This window comes from Lissotriton vulgaris, chromosome 3_1 (genome assembly GCF_964263255.1).
Source record: "Lissotriton vulgaris chromosome 3_1, aLisVul1.2, whole genome shotgun sequence".
Lineage (NCBI taxonomy): Eukaryota > Metazoa > Chordata > Amphibia > Caudata > Salamandridae > Lissotriton > Lissotriton vulgaris.
In genome coordinates, this window is record NC_141689.1 from 456,088,164 (window position 1) to 456,108,992 (window position 20,829).

Sequence of the window (20,829 nt, forward strand, 5' to 3'; positions counted from 1 at the left end):
GAAGAGATTAAGGAAAGAGAGGAAGCCAAACAGAAACTAGAGGTAGAAACATCAAGCCAGTGTCCGGTTAGAACACCCTCTACGCTCTATCCTGAATTGCCCTTGAAACAGCGAGCCAACGATGATCTTTTGTTAGGTCCTCCGATCATCTACATGCCCCCTCCATATGCCCCTTCCCAACCTTTAGCACAGCACCCACCACCCCCAAGCACAGACGAGAGTAGTACCAGAGCTTCGGCCCCCGTGGCCTCTGTGCCGGCCGAACTCCTTGTATTAGATACAGCACAAGCGACAGTGTTAGATGACCCAGAGTCCCGGAAGGCAGATTCCATAAGAATGAACAGATTAAGCAAGGATGAGCGAGCAGGGATTGACAAGGTAGTGAGGATATTGGTAGAACGAAGGGAAAGTGAAGAGCACGTCACAGACATGTTCAACACGTATACAGGGAGCCACAGACGACATTTTGCCGTACGACTGTGTTACCATGTCTTGAATGCGTACGAGGACCGATATCGAGACAAAGGTCCCGAGAGCCTAACGACTCTGTACAGGAAGGTCGATATCGGGGATGAGGGCGAGTGTGATGTGACGGACCTCCTTACGCGTACGCTTGAGGTTTTCCGCCACCTCACTGAACAGAAATCGGAAGCTAAACCCACGACACCTGTAGCAACCGAACCCCAAACTGAGCGAGCTAGCGCAATGATGCCAATAAGAGAGGCTGCCCCTTACTGGGTTCCTCCACGAGGTCTAGGAACTCATGATGACGTCAATCACAAAGATGCAAGAGGGAGGGTAGTGTACAACTGGGTTTACCAGCCATGGGATCGGCAAGATATTCTGGCGTTCCGGAAATCTCTGCCTGATTTACGTAAAAACCCCACTGCCTTCTATACTGAATTAGGTACAGCCCTAGGTTCAACGATTATGACCCTGGCTGACATCGACTTGTTTTTCGGGTTATGTCTGCCAGCTGATGTGTGGAAGCAAATCCGGAAAGTCGACCACCTTGAGCTGTTCGGACATACCTGGTCACAACTCGATGGCATAGATAGGCAACGAGAACCTGGACAGAAGCCTTTGAAATCCATTTTAGACCTCCCAGATAAAATCGTACAGAAATTGAAAACCCTGATTCCAGAAAAGAAAGTGGACTGGTCGATAGTAACGGCTTGCCGTCAGAAACCCCAGGAGGACGTATCAGACTACTTCTCCCAGTTTGAAACGGTGTTCTCCGATTACAGCGGCCAGGACATGACCACTGCAACCGGACACCATCTGTTTGTCCAGAATTATGTTAAGGGTTTGTCACTGGAGGTCTCCCAGAAACTACAGGCCAGCGAGAGTAGTTGGGCGGCCTCCAAACCTGCGGCTATCCTTCAGATGGCCCAATATTACGAACACCAGAAAAATGAAAATGACAGGGCAACAGAGAAAAAGAAGAAAGACTTAAAAGAAAGGGTGATGATTGCACAATTGCAAGGGGTGACTATAGGACGAGAGCAATACAAAGGAAACTATCAGACGAATGTCCCTAAGAACGCACCTCCTAAAGATCGCACCTCGACACCCCACATTGGACGTACAGACATTAGAGAGGATCAGTGCGCCTTCTGTAAAGGATTCGGCCATTGGAAATCCCAGTGCCCTGTTCTTTTGGAGATGAACAGAAATAGGGACCCCAAGGACGTAGCGGGTGGACCAAGAAATAGAGGACAGCAACGGGGGCCCACAAATGACACGACTAACAATAGATCAAACAGACCGAATACATTTGACCGACCCAGACAGAATCAGTACCAACAGTCTGACTGTGACGATGCCCACGACTTCGCATAGGACTGCCAAGGGCAAGGGAGGGATCCAGTCGAGCTCTATGTTGACCAGCAAGGTCCTTATGTCACTGCTAAGGTCCTGGGTACAAAGTCTCCATTTCTGGTAGACACTGGCGCAACACGTAGTGCGTTATCTAAACGACTGATTCCAAGGGCACCCTTGTCTGGCTCACTTGTGACATCGATAGGTTTCGATGGAACGCCCTCCACTAACCCTTTGTCCACTCCGATCCCCTTCAACTTAGAAAACAATACCACTGACACAACGTTTTTGCTTTCCTCCAATACTCCTGACGCCATTATGGGACTTGACTTACTGAAGCACTTCCGAGCGACCATTAGATGTTCCCAAGACGGAGTTCGAGTTTTCCTGTACGACAACCCCATTCTGCTTAGACATTGCCCTACCCGACGCATGTTTTCTATCAATGACGCTGACACGTCCCTGCTTGACACTCTGCCTCCGTATCTGTGGGCCAAGACAGATTCGGACGTAGGACGCATGATGATTGACCCAGTGCACATTACTGTCCGACCGGACGCAATACTCCCAAAACTTCCACAATATCGGATATCGCCCGCCCGAGGGCGAGAAGGCATTGGTAAAGATTATTCAGTCACTGATAGACGCAGGAGTGGTAGAGGAAGTGGTTAGCAACGTTTGTAACAGCCCTATCTTACCCATCATCAAGAAACAAGGAGAGGGAGATGAGAAAGCATACCGCTTCATCATTGACCTTCGAGAGATCAACAAAGTGGTTGTACCCCAGTACCCCGTGGTCTCAGACATCACCACTATCCTGACTTTGATTCCTTCTACTGCCACCACCTTCACTGTCATTGACCTCAAAAATGCATTTTTCTCTATCCCCATCCACCCAGACAGCCGATATCTCTTCGGCTTCCCCCTAAAAGCCCGCTCATATCGGTTCTGCCGAGCACCCCAAGGCTACACAGAAAGCCCCAGTATCTACAGTCAGGCCCTCAAGAGACAGCTGGATCAGGTCCAGTTACCCGATGGAGTGGTGTTAGTACAATACGTCGATGACATCCTTTTGGCGGCTGACACCACTCCACTAGCAGTCACAGCCACCATTCAACTCCTGCACTTCCTTGCGGAAAATGGCCACAAGGTCTCCAAAAAGAAGTTGCAATTCTGCCAACCCCAGGTCACTTACTTAGGCCACCTCCTGTCCAAAGACGGAAGGAAACTTACTCCCGACCGGATCCAAACCATTCTTGACACCCCTGTCCCTTAGACTCAGAAACAGGTCCGCTCCCTACTAGGCCTCACCTCCTTCTGCCGACAGTGGTAAACAAACTTCAGCCTCATTGTGAAACCGCTGCTTTCTCTGCTAGCTAAAGATGTCCCTTTCCCCCTCCCTTGGACCACTGAATGCCAATCCTCCTTCACGGAACTACAAGATGCCCTTTGTTCGGCCCCTGTCCTAGGTACCCCCGATTACACAAAGCCCTTCTCCCTCTACACTCACGAAAGGGAGGGGTGCGCTTTATCTGTCCTGACCCAGTCCATTGGCCCAAGGCAAAGACCGTGCGCTTACTTCTCTGCCACTCTTGACCCCGTAGCCAGAGCCTTGCCTGCCTGCCTTCGAGCTGTAGCTGCCGCTGCTATCTCTATCCGACAGAGTGAGGGGATCGTGCTCTCGAATTCCCTCACGGTACTAGTACCCCATGCAGTTGACACCCTCCTGAACCAAACCAAGACGCAACACCTGACGAGTGCATGACTGACTGGATACGAACTGACTCTGCTTGCACCCCATATCACCCTGAAAAGAAGCACCACACTGAACCCGGCCACTTTGTTACCCCTACCAGAGAACGATCCCAATGTGCCCCCTGTACACGACTGTGTGACCCTCACGGACGAACAGACTAGAAGTAGGGTTGACCTTAGAGACACGGCTTTTCCTGACCCTGATGGAGAGCTGTGGGTGGACGGCTCTTGCATCAAACTCCCCGATGGCACCACTTCAGCTGCCTATGCAGTCACCACGGCCCGAACTGTAGTCGAGACAGCCCGCATCACACAACGATCTGCTCAGGCAGCGGAACTGATTGCCCTGACACGAGCATGCATCCTAGCAGCAGGAACCACAGCGAACGTTTACACCGACAGCCAGTATGCCTTCGGGGTGGTTCACCATTTTGGGCTCCTTTGGAAGGAAAGGGGATTCTTGACCTCGCACGGCACCCCTATCTTACATGGAGATCTAGTCTCCGCCTTGATCGAAGCTGTCCTTCTCCCCAAAAGACTTGCGGTCATCAAATGCCAGGCACACAAGAAAGTGACAGACATTATCGGACAAGGAAATGCACTAGCCGACCTCACTGCTCGAACGACAGCTGAAAATAGGACGACAACACGCATGTACGTGACCAGGTCACAAGCAGAGAAATGGACCGATGCTAGGGACACTATTAGAGACATTCAAATGGCTAGCACACAACACGAATTGACTGAATGGGCACGGGTGGGATTGAAAGACGACGAAGGCTGCTGGCGGACAAAAGACACAAACAAATGGTTGCTACCTGACTCATACCTGATTCCCATACTGAATATGGCACACTCCCCTGCTCACATAGGAAAAGCCCCCATGATTGAACTCGTCTCCAGAGTTTGGCACAACGATAAAATCACAGACTCCGCCAAACGTCTGGTCCAACAATGCCTGATATGCCTGCAACATAACCCGGGGAAAGGAACTGTGGTCCCCAGGGAAGGGTTCGGGGTTCCCAATCACCCATTTGAAGTCCTACAGATGGACTACATCCAACTAGACAGATGCCAAGGCCTGAAATATGTGCTTGTAGTGGTGTGTGCATTTAGCAAGTGGGTGGAAGCATACCCAACCCGTGATAACACTGCTATGGCCACTGCAAAAGTACTGTTAAAAGAATTCTTCCCTCGCTACGGCCTTTGTCGAATTTTATGGAGCGACAATGGCCCCCACTTCATAGCCAAAGTCATCCAGCTCATCTTAAAGGGGCTGGGTATCAAGCAAAAGTTCCATGCAGTCTTCCACCCCCAGTCTGCTGGACTTGTCGAGCGACACAATGCCACACTAAAGCTAAAACTAGCTAAGATAGTGGCTACCACCACAGGACTGAAATGGCCAGACGCTCTCCCACTGGCATTGCTATCGATGCGTTCCACCCCCACCAAACACCACTTGACACCTTACGAGGTCGATTCGGCCGACCCATGAGCGTCTGGTCCGCACCAAAACCGACTTCCATTCATGACGTCCCGGATGTCCTAATGTCTGATTATTTGTATAAGTTGACTGAAACTCTGTCTGTCATTCATCAGCAGGTGCAGCAGGCCATCCCCGATGCTTCCAGGGGTCCGGGCCACGACATCCAACCGGGGGACTATGTGTTAGTCCGGAATTTTCAACGGGCGAAGAGTTTGGAACCCCGGTGGATGGGCCCCTGGCAAGTACTGATCACCACCCGGACGGCTCTTCGAGTGGAGGGGAAACGGCACTGGCTGCACGCGCACCACTGCAAGAAGGTCTCCTCGACCCTGGCCACAACAGAAAACATCGACAACCAGGAAGAGCTCCTGAACAAGGATCGACCATCACTGAACTGCTATCCTGATACCGAGGCACTTGAACTTGCAAAATTCTCTGATCCCACTGTGCCATCCAGAGAAGGGTATTTCCTGCGTCGAAAGGAGGGAGCTTTGGCTAAGTAGACCACGGACTAAGTTAAATCTCAGAACGGTGACCTAAACACCACCAAGGGTTGCCCGGAGAGAAGCTAAACGAAGTCTGTGGTTCTGCCCGCTACCAAGCACCTTGAAGATGATGGAAGCGCCAGATAAGAAGATGATGGAAGCGCCAAATAAGAAGATGATGGATGCATCTGGAAATACCCACTACAGGAACCCAAAGACTGACAATATGCACAAATCAAAGACAATCGCCTTCTTCATTGTCTTCCTCTTTTGCCTCCTCCTCATGACTTCCTTCTGGATCTTGGAGGAAAGCACACCTGCTCATCAGATATTGCAAACCACTGCGCAGCCTACTACCATGAAGGAACATTATTTGATCTCGCTCTCTCCTCAACTCAGAGAAAGGCGAAAGGAGTTCTGGAACAACTCCTTTGTGCAGCTACTGCACCAGCACAATCTTGCCACCAATGCCACCAACTGCTGGATCTGTGGGCTGCTACCCCACGCCACTGGACATTCGATACCTTTCATCCCTTCACCCTTCTCAATTCACGGCTCCTGCCTTGCTTGGCTGATCCTCCTGCAAGAAAGCCACCTCCAGCAAAACCATGACGCATTTCTTTCATGAGGTCTGGCGAAACAAAACAAAGACACATTTCTGCCCGCAGACCTCCAACGACTCTATCCACATGGACATCCCTGCTAAAGAACGAATTGAAATGCAGGTGTTCAACAATCCAACCAGACCCACCTTCTCCTACCTACGGAAACGAACGGCTGCCACTCTGACTGTGGCTCTGTCTGTCATCAACGTCACAGGCCACATGTGCATAGAAGGGCTTGGGACACTGCTGGTAGGCCGCAGTGCTTGCCGTTTCACCAGAACTTTGGACTCTACCGATCCACCTTCCTTTGTATCCTCTCCAAACATGTACTTCGTTTGCGGTACAAAGGCTTACACCTGGCTCCCCAAAGGCTGGGGGGGGCACTTGTTTCATCTCCTTCATCCTTCCTCCGACCTATGTGGCCCCAGCAAATCACCATAGACAAAAACGAGCCAAGGACATTGAACAAGCCGACTCAACAGGAGCACAGTTCCTCGACGCTATGAAGGGACTTGTTCCACTCTGGGACCCGATGGTAAACAGCCGTGCCATCCAACATCTGACTCAGGCAGTCGAGACAACAATGAACATCACAGCTGGTATCCTTGCTAACAACACAGCCGAGCTTCAAGCGGTCCGCCTGGTGGCTCTCCAGAACCGCCTTGTTCTAGATGTGGTTCTTGCGGACCGTGGTGGAGCATGCCGCATTATTGGGTCCAGCTGCTGTACATATATATCAGACAACTCACCCTCAGTGTACAAGGCCATCGAACACCTCCACAGACTGTCTTCAGAAGTCCACCAGGAGCAGGAAGAATGGTCGCTTGGTGGATGGTTCTGGAGTACTGTTATTAACTGGGGCTGGAGACTGTGTACCATTATCCTGATTCCTGTAGTTGTAATATGTGGATTATGCTTAGGAATTCAATGCCTGCCGCCTCTGTGTTCATTATGTACGAATTGTATTTGCCCTAAGACTGTGGACTTTGGAAATGAACGAATGGGAGCATTATATGATGCCGAGGTTAGGAATTTAATGAAGATCGACATTGAGTAAACAAGCTGGCTAGATATGTTGAAAAGGGAGGACTGTTAAAACTTAGGCTGCAGCGTCAACATTATCGGCGCCATCTTGCCCCCTTTTTGAGCCCATTCGTGCGCGTAAGCGGCAGCCATTTTGAGTACCATGGCCTCTCTGCCCATCGCTGATAGCCAGCGCATCTCTCTCTCTCTCTCCTGACCTCGCAAGCATCCCCCGCACGCTGACAGCCCCCTCTCTCACATGTAATAAGCAAAAAATATCCTAACTGCTTGATCTTATTCACTTCATGGATGAATATACTACACGCTGCAGCAACATACCTTGTCAAAATGTGCCTTGGGTTTCTGAAATAAACAAATCAGACCAGTCCCTTAGTAACCATTCGAGAACTGGTAAAAAATAAATAAAAATGGGTCGCGGTAGCTCGCCGTGTTTACCTTCACTTGCTCCGGGCGTTCTAAATCTACAAAAAACCGAAATGCAACAACGTCAGTTTCCCTCGCCGACACTCGTGAAGTTGTGCAATCCGACTCTGAGCCGTGCGCTGTCAACATACCTGTGACTATTCCGTATGCCGATTTGAACAATTCCCGCAAACCGCTTGGTCAAGTTCCTCCGTTAGTTACTAACTTTTAAGTGACTCCGCTACACTCCAGGGCAACTCCGCGGAGTTAAACACTAACGACGGACTGGCACTAACGTCCTCATCCTTCTCAGTTACTGTAGGCGCCATCTTAGAAAAGTACACGGTCCAATAAATATGGTGTAAAGGAATAGATTGTTATCTTGTTCTAATACTGCGACTGAATACTTGATCTGTTCTCTTTTGATATTTCAGTTACTCTGCCTCAGAATGAATGGGTGTTATTGGCAACTGCTCACGCGGCATGGTTACGTTACTAAACATCAAAAAAATCAAAAAATTGGCTCTTAAAGGTGTCGAACCATTAAAGCAGTTGGGTGATTCTATGATTATGGGTACTAACATACTGAATTGTGCTTACAATCCTTTGGGATGCTTATACTTAGGGTGTTCCTATGTTTTTAGGTTGCGTGTTATACAAAGTGGTGTATAGACGAGCCAAAGTCAACCTGTGTGTCTTGCGCACCACCATTTTCTGCTGGCTGGAACTGGTGGTAACAGACTGTCCCTTGTTAAAACTTAGGCTGCAGCGTCAACATTATCGGCGCCATCTTGCCCCCTTTTCGAGCCCATTCGTGCACGTAAGCGGCAGCCATTTTGAGTACCATGGCCTCTCTGCCCATTGCTGATAGCCAGCGTGTCTCTCTCTCTCTCTCCTGACCTCGCAAGCATCCCCAGCATGCTGACAGCCCCCGCTCTCACATGCCTTGGGTCATAAACCCCTCTTCAGCGCAGCTCTGCCTCAGAACCCCATCCTGTTCCCAACGCGACACCTCCCTTCATTCCTTTCATGGTCCCGGGTCCTTTGATAAAACTCCCCTTTCCTGTGTGCCCGTTTGTCTTACTCGTTCCCAGGCCACCACCTGGCCCTGCGGATACTGTTTATTGCCCCCTCCCGTACAGTAGGAAGCTTCCCCCATCAAAGGATCCTCGAGTTGATCAAAGCACCCACCCTATGAGATCCGATCAACCTCATACATTCCGTGAATCGGCGGAATGTCCAGCTGCGCGATAATCATCACCTGTTGTGACCGGGGTGGGGACTCCAACTGTAAATGTGTGTGGGAACGGGCCTGAAGGGGGGATCCCGAGGATGTCTTTCCGTACATCAAAGTATTGACAGAGATGTGTTTCACACAATAAAGCAATAAACTTGTGTATAAGAGGCCAGGCCTCAGAGATGCGGTTAGAGCACCTCGAGAAGATACCCTGTTGTCTGATTTGATGTGTTCTGCTCCGTCGGAATAAAACTTCTGTTTCCTGCCTTCCAGTCTCCAGCTTCTGCCTCTTTGTTTGGTAACTTGAGTGGGTATAGAGGCGGTTAACGCCGGGCAACTTTGAAAAAAGGTCATCAGCCCTACCTTTTTCCACACCCTGGGCTTTGTCTTACCAGGCCCAGGGCCAGTGCTATGCTGGAAACACAGTGAAAACACACACATGCATTAGGGTACACTATGTAGTAGAGTACACCTACAATTGGTATGACCTATTCTATAAGTCCCTAGCAGATAATAGGACGGGGGTTAAGACTACCTTTAAGTCCCTAGTGTATATTAGGGCAGGACGGTTTAGAGGCCAGCAGAACTTTCAGCACTTGCATGTGTACACTGCTGAGTGCTAGAGGTCATTTTAAAAACAGTCCTGCCTTGCAACACTGTTTTTAAAATTAAATTAACCGCACACTTCACTTTTGAGGTAGGGACACTTGAAAACTGATGATCATTTGATTTGATTTATTTTTTATAAAGATCAAACAAATGCCCGACTTCTTAGCACTGCCTAAAACGAGTAAAATGATGGCCAGGAAAACATAGGGCATTAATCATGCCTGAAAAGCCACGTTTTTAAATCTTTTCTGGACTTCAATAAAGAAAGGGCTGTTTTTAACTCCAGAGGTAGCCGGTTTCAGTTCCGGGCAGTGCAAGTTACCAGGCTCCTGCTTCCCAGGTAGCCAGTCTGTGGGTAAAAACAACAACCAGATCTTTTACTGAGAGGGAGCGAAGATTCCTTCCTGGAAGATTCTATCTAAATCTATCTTTTAGATATGTGGGGCCAGGGTCATGACGTGCTTTACAGGCCATGCAGAGGCCTTTAAAGGCTATCTGTTTTCTTACCGGCAACCAATGGAATTTATTTATGGCTTGAGAAGCTGATCTATATGTGGGGATCTTCATCAATATTCAAGCCACCAAGTTTTGTAAAACTTGAACTTTTATCAAGGATTTTTTTGTTGGTTTTGGTACAGACGATTGCATTAGTTGACTCTAGATAGAATAAGTGTGATAATAATGGTCTTTATTAAGGCAAAAGGAAGAAACTGCGCAATTTTCTTGACTAAACTCAGTGCAAAGAAGGTAGTCAAAGTGATTCTATCCACTTGTGCTTTGTATGATAATTGGTTGTCTATCAAGACACCCAGATGTCTTACCTTCTGGATTGGTGACAGAGAGTGCCGAGTTCCTCAGGCCATGAGTCTGGTGACCAAATATTGGATTATTGCCAAACAGGATAACTTGGGTCTTTGATGAATAAAGTTTTAGGCAATTTTGATCATCTACTGGCCCATTGCATTCATACAGCTGTAATCTGGGCCCTTATCAAATAAGGAAACCACTATTTGGGTGTCATCAGCATAAGAAACCACAACATCCCAATAGATTTCATTAATGCTGGCAGGGGCGTAACATATATATTGACCAGCGTTGGGCTCAAAGATGAGCCCTGTGGACCCCACAAGGCAGTTTGAAGGGTTCCGATTGGAAGCTCCTCTAGGACACAGATTGAATCTGGTGGGTCAGATATGATCTCAGAAGATTGAAGGCAATCCCCTGGATCTAAGCTCTGTCACTGAGATATCAAAAGGTCATGATTGATCGTACCAATGGCCAGAGATATATCTAACAGGATGAGGATTGCATTACCCCCCCTTATCCGCTGTGGCCCTGATCTCTTCATCTGCGACCGTAAGCACTAACTCCGTACTAAAGCACATTCAGAAGCCACATTGTGTGTCATATAAAAGGTCATTACCTTCCAGAAAAGCAGCAAGCTGTGAGTTCATTATTCTCTCAACAAGTTTTGCTGTTCACCCAGAGTTGGTTTCTTCACTGGTGGAAGCACCGAAGGGCCATTCCACTGTTTTGGAAATACACCTGAGCTAAACTAATCTACAATATTCTTACATATTAGGTACCCCGCTGTCTCCTCTAGATGTACCAGGGTTGTGTGACATGTACTAATAAACAGGATCCTTATATAATATATATTTTTTGCCCTGGGAACAGAGAGATTGCACATTTGACTTCCCCAATTGTAGTAAAGTAACTACCAAAATTGACTTTGGTGCTATGAGCACTATGAAGAGAGGATCTACACTAGCATTGTATATTTAGGACCTCCAAGGTCTCCCCTAGGTCTCCCAGGGGCGAGGTGTCATGTAAATATAAGAAGGCCTCTTATGAAAGATGTTTTACACAGCCAAATGATGGAGAAATTCCACATTTCCGTTTCCACATTGTGGAGGCCTAGTCCCATAGGATAACATGGCAATGGTTTATGAAGACATAAATATTGCTAGTAATTGAAGAAAAAATATCATTCAAAGACTTAGGAGAATGGTATTGATAAATCCAACAATATGCTAATATTGAATGTGTCCTATCTTGTTCAGATAAAAGAAGTTATAAGACTTTCTTGTCTGTAGGCCAAAGTTCAGTCTGCCAGTTGTCTTCTCTGATTAGTTAACAGGATTAACCAGGCTGCTTTGATGAAGTGATAAGTGACTCACCAAGGGAGAGGCTACCTTCTGGAAAGAGCTCTGCTGCATTGGAATACCAGAGCAGGGGGGAGGGGTCATAAAGCATGATGCATTAAAGGAGAAATAGGCAGGCAGGGAAGGCCAGGTCCATATACTATTATCCCCTCTTACTTAACCAGATGGGATGTTAGGGGTTGGAGAGCAATTGAAAGCAGCCATACTGAGAGTTGGTTTAGTTAGCTCTTCATGGTCTGCTGAGATTTCAGCTATGTTAAATTTTGGAGGAATAATGCTTTTCGGGGAGAAGATGATGCCACACTTTGGAGGAAGTGGCCATGCTCTGGGGTGTTGCCTTACACCCTATTCGAAATGAGTGCTCTCCTGCTTGTACCCTGAGAACACTGAATATATATGTGAGAGGTGCAGAGCCTCTAATATCTGCTGTTTAAAAATCAGAGGAGAAGGAGGAATGCAATGCTGGGAAGCTGGTTTTGTGCCACCAGTCCCTACATTATCAATAAACGTGCCTGCTTCAGAGTCTGGAACTACAGCCCTGTGAAGGAGCATTGCTTCAAAGGGATTTAAGAGAGAACTCCCTGAAAGCTACAGGTTAACAGAGCTCACCTGCATCAACTCCACCAAGAGTTCCCTGCCTGGAGTGCATCCAGTGGACTTTTAAGTGTTTTGGCTAGGTGAATTGAAGGAATTGTGGTCCCAAACCTCTCAGAACCATCTTGGCGCTTCCAGACCATTGGATTGTGTTTTGGATCCTTTGGAACATCAAGAGGAACGTCAAGAAGAAGTTTCAGAATTTTAGAGAAGTTTATTTATTAAACATTTCTGTCTACAATTCCCTACATTGGATTTGTGTTGTTTTGGTGTCATTTTCAAACTAAATGTATTTCTATTTTTATTAATTGGTGTGGGATTTTTATTGTGTGCTGCGTCTTAATTATTACCTGAATTTGTGTTTTTAAATTCTTTATATACTTGTCTCCTGAGTTAGTTGTGCTTGCTCACAGCCAAGCTATGCAGGATTGAGTATGGGAAAAATGTATTGAGAACTATACTAAGCCCTAGAGGGAGTTAGTGGACTTATTGCCAGTGGTAAATGTATATTTAACACTACTAATCACCCACTTTCCAACAAGGGGAATCAGGGTTTTTGAAGTCCCTGGGCTCGGGCACAGCAGGCATTTCCGGGTTACCTGGATCAGAGGTGCAGGAGGTCTTGGGATGCAGAATTTGTTCCTCACCGGTGATGTTCAAGTAAAGGTGTGGTGAGGGCAGATTATTTTCTCCATCTTCAAGATGATGGAAAGGGAAAAGTGGGGTCCACCTTGCCTGCTCCACTATAGAATACGGGGGTTGCAGTCTGGAGGTAGGCACACCTCCTAGTCTCACTAGTTTTTCCACCTTTCCTCTCACCAAAAGTGAAGCAGGAAAGTGGGTGTTGGCCTTCTGCACTATCTGGAGGTTCCTGGGTTGGATTTCAAAGAATTCATGTCCTTCGAAGCTTCCCACCCAGGAATGCCATCCTGTCCTGGAGGAGGTGCACAATACCTCCACCCACAGCAAGCTTTGACTCTGTCCTCTCTAGAGCATGGCCTCTCACCCCATGATGTCACAAAAATATCTGGTTGAGGCAGACTGATGAAAACCAGTCAGGAACCACACCAGGGCTTGGTAGGTTTTCAGGAGACCATATAAACGGGTCTCCTGTTTGAATTTATTAATAGACAGTGAGAATGTATTAAGACACATCTTAGAATCCACTGAAGCCATCATGGAGCTCACAGAATATACTGTATATTGTAGGAGCCTATCTGCTCATGCAAATAGGCCCACACATAGGACATAGAGCATCCTACCTTGTGACTGAAGGCCTGCAGTAAGGGTAGCTTGCCTATTCCTTATGCAGTGCATGGGAAGCGTGGCACACAGAGCTTTGTCCTATGTCAACTCTTTGGAATTTCCTGCACCAAGACTCGCTGCCTGCGGTGGCAGAGTACATAGCTTTGGTGAGGGGGCCCTGGGGTGGCACAATCAGGCCTGCAGTCTGAGGACCCTCTTCAGTCCCCATGCCCTAGGTTCCAGGGGTACCAATTTACTACGCAATGAGTTGCTTCCATCCGTTTTAATTTAAAGCTCATTGTTTCAGTTTCAGTTACCCCTGATAAATGTTCCTTTGTACCTGAAATGCATTGGGCCTTTTGTTTTCAGATACCCTTGAAGAGATTGGGAATATCAGAGGAAGATGTTCATTCAAGTGCAACTCATGTATACGAAGGAGATTCATGCACATGCACAAATGGATTATAAATCAACAAAACAAAAAATAAATCATTGCTTTTAAATGCGTTCAGTTCAAATGCTCATTTTTTCGTGTACAACCATTTTTTACAATGCATTTTATGTATTTTTGGGTGGGATTGTAAACACATGCTCTAGATTAAATGTTTTAGTGCTTGATCTTAGATGAACATGATAATGTGGAGTGGGTGTTGTGTACCATTTTAGGACCCTATTGTAATTTTTCCGATTCATGCCCTTATATAGGTATAAATCACCATATCCTTATGTAGGCATAGAAATCATAACCATATTTAGACATAGCTGTTTTGTAATGTAATTGAGACTGGCCATGTTGTAACATTAGAAAGTCCTGTTCCATTATGTCTATGGCAGAGGATACAATGCTGTCCAAAGAATACATTCTGGACGACAGAGTTGTTAACCTATTGTCAACTACAGATAGTGCTTTCTCCAAAATAATCCGATAAATTTCTCGTATTTGTTCAGCTGTTTCCATTTGTGTGACTTTCCAAGGTTCATTGTAAGCAGCGTAAATACCGGAGTATATGAAACATTTATGATGTGGTTTGGGAGACAGTGACGACCTGCGTGCCCGTTTAGTTACAGCTGTGAGGATGCATTCGACTGGCTGTGAGGAAAGCAAGACACAGGTATTCGCCCCTAAAGAAGGGAACAGGGCTGCCCGAAATGCATCGGGCGACGCTGCTTCACAACCTTGAGTGTCATTGTGCTATATAAAGAATTATTTTTTAAAAGATAGATGTATATACATATATGAATATATGTATGACCTTTACAATAGTCACTATGAAAAATTAGATATACACACATTGTGTTTGTGATGTATCATGATAATATTAAGCAGAAGCATAGTATTGTTCTCTTGAAAATTTATGTTGAACAATAAATTCACTAAACGTAAGAGAAGTTGACAGATTACTCATTTCTTACAGTAGGTATTATATTTAATTTGTTGAGAATTCATATTCTCTAGGAACAGTGCATCCTGCATGTAGGCTTTGCTTACATTCACCTCACGGCATAGAAATCATAACCATATTTAGACATAGCTGTTTTGTAATGTAATTGAGACTAGCCATGTTGTAACATTAGAAAGTCCTGTTCCATTATGTCTATGGCAGAGGATACAATGCTGTCCAAAGAATACATTCTAGATGACAGAGTTGTTAACCTATTGTCAACTACAGATAGTGCTTTCTCTAAAATAATACGATCAATTTCTCGTATTTGTTCAGCTGTTTCCATTTGTGTGACTTTCCAAGCTTCATTGTAAGCAGCGTAAATACCGGTGTATATGAAACATTTATGACGTGGTTTGCAAGGTCCAAGTAAGAATTCTCGTAAGTCAAAGCCATCTTTAAGTAAAGTTAAGTGTTGTTTTATATCTGGGAGTGGGACCACAGCACCGAGACCGCCCTGATCGCAGCCACCGATGACATCCAAGCTCTACTTGACAACCGTGAAACAGCGGCCCTCATCCTCCTAGACCTCTCCACGGCCTTCGACACTGTCTGCCACCGTACACTAGTGCAGCGACTCAGCAACGTCGGAATCCAGGAGAAGGCACTGGAGTGGATCATCTCCTTCCTCGCCGGAAGGACACAGAGAGTCCGCCTCCCCCCGTTCAGATCTGAAGCCACCGAAGTCATCTGCGGCGTTCCTCAAGGCTCCTCGCTCAGTCCAACCCTCTTCAACCTGTACATGAGCCCCCTCGCAGACATCGCATGCCAGAACAACCTAAACATCATCTCCTACGCCGACGACACCCAGCTGATTCTCTGTCTCACCAACGACCCCGCCACCGCCAGAGCCAACCTCCACGAAGGGATGAAAAAGGTAGCCGAATGGATGATGAACAGCCGCCTGAAACAGAACTCCGACAAGACGGAAGTCCTCATCCTGGGATCCTCACCCTCTGCCTGGGACGACTCCTGGTGGCCCCCTGCCCTAGGCAGCACACCCAAACCAACAGACCACACACGCAACCTGGGCTTCATCCTGGACTCCACCCTCTCCATGACCAGACAAGTCAACGCCGTCTCCTCGTCGTGCTTCAACATCCTGTGCATGCTACAAAAGATCTTCCGGTGGATCCCCACCGAGACCAGGAAGACGATCACCCAGGCCCTCGTCACCAGCCGTCTGGATTACAGCAACTCCCTCTACGCCGGAACCACCGCCAAACTCCAGAAAAGACTTCAGCGTATCCAGAACGCCTCAGCACGACTCATCCTGGACATCCCCCGTCGCAGCCACATCTCCGGACACCTGAGAGACCTGCACTGGCTCCCGGTCACCAAGAGAATCACCTTCCGACTCCTCACCCACACACACAAAGCCCTACACAACCAAGGCCCAGGATACCTCAACAGCCGCCTCAACTTCTACGCTCCCAAACGCCAGCTTCGATCGACCGGCCATGCCCTCGCCACCGTCCCCCGCATCCGAAGAGCCACCACAGGGGGACGGTCCTTCTCCTACCTCGCCGCCAAGACATGGAACTCCCTCCCGACCCACCTCTGCCTGACCCAGGACCACCTCGCCTTCAGGAAGCAACTCAAGACCTGGCTGTTCGAGCAGTAGCGGACCCCGTCCCCTAGCGCCTTGAGACCCTCTGGGTGAGTAGTGCGCTATATAAATGCTTTGATTGATTGATTGATTGATTGATTGATTGATTGATTGATTGATTTTTGTAGCCATTCAAGGCACAGTTTCCTACAATGTAAGTTGTTATTATCCCTGAAAGTTGTCTCTGGACATATCTTGGATCTGGCCTAGTTACTTTAAATCCTAGTGTCTTGTTCATGAATCTATCTTGACAGTATTCGTGTCTGTGGGCCAGATTAACCATTGTTTCCATTCAGGATTAGTTCTGTTGTGTTGTAAAATATCATTTACGTCTACCTTCTCATCTGCAGTTCTATTACTATCAGGTGTGGGCTTAGGTATGTTCGGGTTTTTAAATCTTTTATCTTAGCAAGGCCAAGACATGATGTGTGTTGTACAGACTCATTTAAGAACAGTATTTGTTCTGGGATGATGCAGGCTCTGAACAATGCTTCTAAACCGTGTACCTGCCAGTCTCTGCCACCGGGGTGGTTGGCGTATCCTAGAGCCTCTTCTCAAAGGTGACTCCTCTTCTTGCCCCTCCAGAGACTCCTCTCTGACATCTCTTCTAGTGACCTCTCTGCTGTCCTCGGAGGCTCTAGAGACACCTGAGGTCACTCTGTCCATACTCCACATCTTACCATCTTCTATGACGACCACATTTTTCCCAACCTCTTTGATCCTTTCTGGGGCAAAGAACTTGTCTCCTTTTCTACCTAGACCTGTCAGTTCTATCCCAAGCTATAACACCAGTTAGAGGAACGGCTGTGATGTTCACTGCTGACAGGTCTCGTTGTTCATGATGAGATGATTTGTGTGGTTTCAGGAGCAAGTTGATGTTCTTACTTGCTGTGTCCATTTTACTATATTTTCCATCTATCAGCTTTCCCAAATTTAAAACAAGAATGAGCCTTAGCAGGAGAAAAAGTACACCTGACACAATTCAATATTCAACCCATGGTGAAACTAGATATCTATTTGCAAGCTGGTGATAAAGTTCCATTAATTATTCCTTGAAAGTTTTATTTGCTAGCGTTGTTTTGGGCTCACTTGGATCCTCAGAAAACGTATCTAAGTTGATGAAATAGCCAGAGGCAGTTCTGTCAATAGTTGGTATTGCATCCAGATTATTTGAAATCACTGGAGCTGCTTGTTCCCTTGACATGTTTGTATAGTCAGATGCTACATCATTGTAGACGGGAATGTCTTGACGAACTGTTATTTGGGTTTCCATAGGCACAAGTTTCATGGCTTTATTGCATAGTCCTTCTTTTCTCACTGAAGAATCTACAAAGGTGATGAGTCTTTCAGTTTGAACCTCTTGGAGAGTAGCAAGATTTGGTCGTCTGCTACATCTTGGTAGTCCACTGGGCCTACTACTTATTATCGGCCACATGATGTGGTTTTACCAGGTCAATTGATACGGACCGGTTCTCCTTTCTTCCAGCAAGGGGCGGCAGTAACACTGTTCTTGATCCGTGGACTGCTAGTACAGTTACTCGTTTTCTGTAAGAAGGCCCAAATTCCTTCTTATCTGCTATTTTCTGCCTGACCAGATCCCCAATCTTTGGAATCCAGACAGGTCTTGCTGGGACAGGTGGCTTATCGATAGTTTTGCTCAGACTTCTTCTTGTTGCATTTAAGTCCTGTAAAACAGCCAAACAATGTTTGATATCAAAGGGTTTTTGTTCTACCACCGAAGTATGATGATCGAGGTCTTCAACCATCATTCTAGTACCAAAAAGCATTTCATATGGAGTGATTCCACCCATAGAATTTCTTGGCAGGTTATTAAGACTATGTTGGACATTTATTAGATTTTTGACCCATCCATCACCCGAACCTAATACCCTAGCTGTTATAGATTGCTTTATGTCACGGTTTTTTCTCTCCACAATCGAATATCCCTCAGGATGGAATGGACTCGAAAACTGCAATGCATGCCCAAACTGGCCATGGCCTCTTTGTAAGCCCTAGAGCTAAACGTAGGACCCTGCTCAGAATGTAGCATGCCGATTGCATATGTGCCGATAAAGACTTGCAAATATTTTATAACAGTTCAGGCATCAGCCGTGCGCTGAGGACTAATCCAAATGAATATCGAGCATGATTCCACTGCGACCATGATATATTTATAGTTGCCATCCCTCTGTAAGGGACCGCAGTGGTCCCGGTAAACGCACGCTAATGGTTTATCTGAAATTAGAAGGGGCATCTGCGCCGGGCATTTCACTGTTTAAACTTTCCTTTTCTGGCAGATTTCACATTACAAAACATAGTTTCTGGTTTGTTTCCTCATGCGTGGCCACCAGCATCTCTGCTTTAATAATGACACTGTGGCGGAAACACCTGCGTGTGCAGAGGTGAGCCCTTCATGTGCTGCTAAGATTAGTCCTAACCTGTGTTCCATGTTTGGGATCACTCTATCCCCAACTCCAGGGATTCAGGCAAATGGAACAATATTTGCATCAGTTATATATGAGTGCTTGAGTGGAAAGCCTTTTGGTAATTTTTAACCACTATCTTTTATTGAAGCAGTGAAAGCTTGCATTATTTCACCTTCTTTTTGAACGAGTGATTGCAGCTGCGGTAGCCAGGGCCGGACTGGCTACCGGGCAGTTTTGTGTGCTGCCGAGCTTGGGGCTGATTTCGTTGATAGGGACCTGCGTGTGAAAAACGAAATTCCTTTTACTTTTTTTATTTCAATGCGCACACAGGTCCCCATCAACGAAATAAGCCCCCACCACAGAGAAATTAACCCCCAGCTCGGAAGCACACACAACTGCCCGGTAGCCAGTCCGGCCCTGGCGGTCGCCGTTTGCACAGCTGCCTTCGTGGCTTCATCAACTAATGAATTCCCTTCAACGTGAACGCCATCATGCTGATGACTCAGTGTATGGCTCACATGAGTCTTTTATAGTTCTTTCAGCAAAAGAACTACTTGTTCCCAAAGCAGTTTATGCTTGATTGCGCCGCCTTTTGCGTCTTTAAAACCATTTTGAACCCAGTTCTGCAGATGTTCAATGTAAGACTGGATGCAATAATACGAATCGCACACTATGAGTGTGGGGAATTCGCGATCGGTATTTTCGAGTGCCATCTTGAAAGCCTGTCGTTCAGCTCACTGAGCTATACAATCTCCGAGAGAAAGAGTTTTTGTGACCACTTGTCTGAATTTACCATCGCGCCATCGACCTTTAACAATCGAGCACGCAGCAGTATAAGCTTGTTTTCCCCCAATTGCGGGTTGTGCTGATCCGTCTGTATAAATTATACATCCGTAATGTGTTAGAAGCAGAACTTCAGTGGGCAGAGGAGATTCTTGTTCGTATTGGAGAAATTCTTGTGTCTTCAAGTATTCAACGTCTGTCGCAGCAAGAGAAGTAACCCATCGTATGGATGTAAAGTTTTTGCATTTGGAATGCTAACTTTTGTCACTGCCTCTAAGGCAGGTACAGGAGTAACGCCCTTTATGCATTTTCCCTGCGACAGGGCTCTCTCTTTTGCCACTGCAGTTTGAACCACTGTCGGAATTTTTTCTGTTGAAGTGAATTTCATTTCAGCTTGTGTGTACAAGTGTGACTTGTAAGCTGTTGGTACCTTTTCACCTTCATTAAAGGTTAGGTATGTAAATACGCATCTCCCTGGGATGATTTGGATTACAAGGATGCATTCGTTTACGCATATCTGCAAATGTGTTGTTGCTAACATGTCTCTTTGCACTGCTCGCACCCTATTCTGTGATTCTGACGACCACTGGAGGGAGCCCGTGAGCTGTGTCAGAGCGTCGTGTCAGAACGCCGTCTTGGTCGAGCGAGAAGGGCGCGAAGGTTACTGCTCACATTTACCTACCCACCAAGGGGGTTTTGCAGGGGACCAGAGGACCAAAGGACCTACCAAAAAGCTACCGGAGAGTGACAGGTGAGAAAGGTACAGGCCTGTGAGCCTGTGAGCCTGTGAGACGTTTCTTCGCTGTCTCTGTTTGTTCGCTGAAACTGCTGGTCTTCTGGTCTGCTGATCTCCCGACTGAGGCGGACTGAGGCGGAGTGTGCCTGACCCGACAGCGGGTTCAGCGAAGCTGTGGTGCGGCGTGCAGGCTTGCTCAGGGAAAGGGTCACCATATTTCCAACCCTTTTGGCTTCGAAGACTGTGGGACTTCATTCTGAATGTAAAGTTAAGTGAGACTGCGCATGCACAATGGAGTTAAGTGTAAGCGTGTAGGCGTGAGTAGGCGTGAGCTAGGTGCGAGCGCTGCCGAGTGCTGAGATAACAGCACCCAACTGCCTCCGCC